We start from the raw sequence: 5,047 nt of genomic DNA, 5'->3' as shown, positions 1-5,047 counted from the left end.
TCGAAAACTTTGACACTAGCTATCCCAAGCTAGTCTACTTGTTTCCCGGGTACAAGCTAACCCAAAACACTCCGATTTCAGGTTCGGATCAACCTTTCTTTATTTTAGAAATCCTCCAAAAACAAGAACAAATACTCACAAAGAGTAAGAAAATTTAGAGCACAAATTAATACAATAACAGCTCCTTAAATGAGCGAATATAACAATAAAATACTTTACTCAAATGAAGAATCCCCTTTTTGGATTTTCTCAAGGTGGATGAACGCTTGAATGAACGCTTGAGAAGAAGATGATCTTTGATTGAGGACTTCTTGAAGGCTTTGAAAGATCTCTGGATCAAGGTTGAACAAAAGGCTTGAAAAAATCCTCTCTTTGAATGCTCTTGAATCTCTTTCACAATCTCTCGTGTGGATTTTGGATCCTCTTTTCTTTTTCTCTCGAATATCTCGTTGATCACTTCGTGTATATTTTGGATCCTCTCTTTTGTATTTGATCTCTCGTTTGATCTACAGTTTCTTTCACCATTTGAGACCTTTTATAACCTTAAGAAATAAGAGAAACATTTTAGGCAGATAAAGAGCCGTTAGAGCAATTTTAGGAAGCATAAAAGTCAATTAAAACGGGCAAAAAAATAGCCGTTGCTGATATTTTCCATCGCAGGGGTCGACTCATGAGTCAACTCATGCTTCAGGAGTCGACTCATGAGTCGACTTCTGTTGCAAAGACCAGAAACTTGGATTTTTGAATTTTTTGGCCCAAATCAGCAGAGGTCGACTCATGAGTCGACTCATGCCTTGTGGGTCGACTCATGAGTCGACTCACAGGTCGTGCCAAGCCAAAAATCCAGCGTGCCATGGGAAATTTTTGCATGCCAATCAACTCATAGTGCCATGAGTTGACTCATAAGTCGACTCATACACTTCAAACCTTCATAACTTCAAAGATATAAGTCCAAAAATAATAAAATTTTTACCAATAGATTACAAATCATTTGTTCTACCAAATGATACTATCAAATCAAGATTTTAGTGAAATTATGATTTTGCCCTTGAAGAGCACAAGGACTTTTTCAATTTAAAATTATTTGTATCCCTTCAATCTGCTTTGTAATCATCAAAATCAATCTAGGAGCAACAATAATTTTTTTTCTAATTTATTTTCTCCTCCCAAACCCCTAGAATCAGAAACCTGAAATTTAAGTTTTTGCGCACACCCCAAAAGAGAGGACCCTCCTCTCTATTTTTCACATCATAAACTATGCCCAAACTTCTACCACATGAAGAGCTCTCTTCTAGTATCTTACACACATAAAAAAAAACCATAAAAGTCCCTTTTATAGGCATGTAAAGAGGTGGGGTGAAGAGTCCTAATGATACTGGACTCTTATAGGATTCTGCCTCCCTTCACAATTCCACATCCAAAAATATGCCAAAAAAATATGAGACACCCCTTCCCATATTTTTTCATAATAAATCAGTCTTCAACTAATCTCTCATGAAAACTTTCCTCAAAATATCACACGTATAGGGAGAAAAAAATTTATTGACGTGGAGAGGTTGATCTGGATGAGAACAGATTCTCCTGATAAGAAATATTTTGAAACCTAATTTTAAAACTTTTCTTTTATCAAAATCAAATTAGATTTGGATGTGAGATAGATAAGAGAAAGAATTCTTTGGTATAAAAAAATCTCACACAAAATAATTTTGTGTGTGGAGATATATGGCATGCAATCTAGGTTGGCACAGGGAGAAGAGTACTATTCCAATTAGGACTCTAAGTTTCCTTATTTAAATCCAAACCAAATCACATCTGATTTAGCCCAAATAAAATATATGAAACCAATCTAATTAAACTCATAAATTCTTAACCAAATTTTAATTAAATTAGAAATTGATTGAATCAAAGTCCTGATCAAATCAGGGATAATTCTCTCTTAGCGATTAGGTCATCTCATAACCTAATCGGGTCAAACCTAATTCAATCTAATTCAATTAGATTTTATTTAATCCTCTTTGCTCAATCAAATTAAGCTAATTAGTAATCTAATTATTAATTAACCTTCTATTAATTTACTAACACTTAATAAATTAATTTATTGTAACTTTTGCAAAAGGTTAATCATCAATCGAATTGATGATTAAATCCTTGAACGATTCTCAATCATTGATCGCCACATGATCAGTTAGAAACTTCTTTTGAGTGTGACCTTATAGGTTTGAACTTAAGCTAGTAGCACAGGAACACCTTTCTAAACCAATTGATGTAACCATCTAGCAATGGTGACCCGATGTCTGAATAGGTCGAATGAAGGCGAAGCAACATTCAAGAACCTATTGACGTATGATTATCATATAATTCATCCCTTTGACCCTAATGCTTAAGAACGATCAAGAATTTAACTATCAATCCTAGATAAATCATTCACATTATATTTCAATCTTTTTCAAATCCATCACATGAATTATCCAGACCCAAGTTTTGCTAAATTAAAATACACTGATGCATATCTCCTACTAATTCGGAGAGGTCAATCCCATCTTGACTCACGCACCGACTTGACAAGTACATGACTATACCCAAAAATCTTCTACACTGAATTAAAAATTCAGTTAGTCTGACATCAAAGTACAGTGAGTTGCTTGCAAGTCATCATGGTGATCTCAGGTCGGAGGGATACTTATACCCATACCCTTCGTGAGCTATCCTTGACAGTAGAGTGCTCCATAGTTGGTTATGTTCAGTGATGATGTATCCCTACATCTCACCTGTATGCTATACTAGTATCTCCATACCATTTGGTTATAAGGACAACCAACGTATATGGCACACAACGACCTACACTTGATATCGCTCTTGTCCTAGTAATAGCGTATCATTTGGTCACGAACTAATTTAAGGACTACGTGATAAATCCTCCTTTATCGATCAAAGTAGTCTTAAGGACTTCATCACAACATAAGAGTTTGTTAAAAGATATATCTTTGTGATAAAAAATATCAAATAACTTTTATTATTTATCAATTTATATATATTTATAATTAGTACAATCATCAAACGATTGGTTTTAGGATATAATTTCCAACAACTCTTACTTTGACTAAAGCCAATCAGTATAATATCACATACCCATCTTCGATTTATCATCTCAGAACTCCTAGATATCAAGATTTTAGTAAATAGATTGGTCAAGTTCTCCTTTCCATCGATCTTCTAAAGATTGATGATAGATGTATAAATTTATCTATAGAAGTATTAATTTATGGATCAAATTATTTTTATTCTTTTAAAATTGATACTTTTTCATATATTTTACAGAAAAGAGCTGCACCAACATGAAGAGCTCGATCTGCAGGCTTAGAGAGATCAAATGAGACTAAAAATGGAGTTAAAATGGATTTAAATTCAAAGCCGAAAGATAATCTGATCTAATACACAAGTTGGTGGTCCACAATGGACCACTTGGTCCATAAGAAAGTTGGTAAGCCGTGAAATGCTACAGTAATTTTCATATGGCTCAGGCTCTGGCGGGATGTATGGGATTCAAATCAAAATAGGACATCTGAGGGGTTTGTAAAACAAATAGTTTGGATTCAAATGGGCTTAGGAGGAGACTTTGGGTGAGCTTTGGCACGCGAGCGTGAGATAGAACTTGGACTTGGGAACTTGGACTTGGCGTGTGCATGGAAGCTAACCTTGATGGTGCGAGAATACAGAAGCAATTCAAATTCAGCAATAGGAGTTTGATGGGATGTAAGTAATATGGAGAGGCGGCGTCCATGGATTTTAGATTTGATTTTGTTTGGGTCGCTAACTGCAACAAAGAGAGATTTTTAAAATTTTAAAATAAAGTAACCACTTCTATATTTTCTATTTAACCAACTGCCTATCCATCCATCTATACTTTTCAAATTAAATCCTAACCATTCATCCATCCTCTCTTTTTAGTCCCACATCGAAAAAATATAAAATCCTCCTTCCTGCCTACATCTATAAATAAAGCCTAATGCCTCCATTCATAGTATCTCTCTCTCCACTCCATAATTCTTGTAGGGTGTCTGTGTGACAGACAGACATATCCACTTTTAAAACTTTTTAGCCACCTTGTTCTCACTTTCTTCCACCCTTCCAACACGAGAAGGAGAGTCATCCAGGAGAAGGTTGATCCCAAGCCAAGAGAAGGAGAGAAGTCTGGTTCTGTAAGAGATTTTATTTTCTGTTCAAACTCCAAGCCTTGTTAATGGCTTAGGAGTTGAAAATTTTTGTATCAAAATTTTTATTCAGAAATAAATTAGTTATTTTCTTTCTATTTAATTTTTATAATAGGATAGTTTAAATTTTTGCATCTTTTAATTTTATAATTTTTAATTTCTGCAAGTTCAATTCCAGCAAGTAGAATTAGTCGTTATTTTATTTTTGACTTCAAATCAACTATGTCTGGCTAAGTAATCCCTCTGGGGTTTGTGATGAAGCTAGATCATGAATAGAAGTCTGCTTTATTCAATTTCTCTTTTCGAGCTTTTAAATTTTTAGAATCCTTCTCCTTTCATCTCACTCGCCAAGAGACTTGATGGGCTATCGTTAGGTCAGAATCCCTTCATAGTCCATGCTTATTTGGTGTAAGAGGGGATGATTGATAGAAGGATCATAATTTTCTAAATCATTTCTTCTCTTTCCATGTGAAAATCTTGATGGGTTATAGTTGGGTCAGAATTCTTCATAGCCTATATTTGGATAACACAAGAGAATGAAGAAAGGAAGGGTCTCTTAATTAGAGTGAGAACAAAATATTTGATGGATCATAGTTGAGTTAAATCTCTTCATGATCCATGCTTGTTTATATTTTACACCTTGATCAAGAGATATTATAAGAGAAATCATAGGAAGGCTCTCTAATTTATGGGTCTAGTAGATTCAAGAGCCCTAGATCTTTTAGATAATTTACCTTTATAATTAATTAGTTTATTGCTTTGATAGTTCATAATTCAACAAACAATCTCTTCCCTTTTTCTCTAAAGCTCGCTGAGCAAGCATTTAAATACAATTC

Source organism: Elaeis guineensis, chromosome 13, assembly GCF_000442705.2.
Source record: "Elaeis guineensis isolate ETL-2024a chromosome 13, EG11, whole genome shotgun sequence".
Classification (NCBI taxonomy): domain Eukaryota; kingdom Viridiplantae; phylum Streptophyta; class Magnoliopsida; order Arecales; family Arecaceae; genus Elaeis; species Elaeis guineensis.
This window is presented reverse-complemented; position numbering follows the sequence as displayed.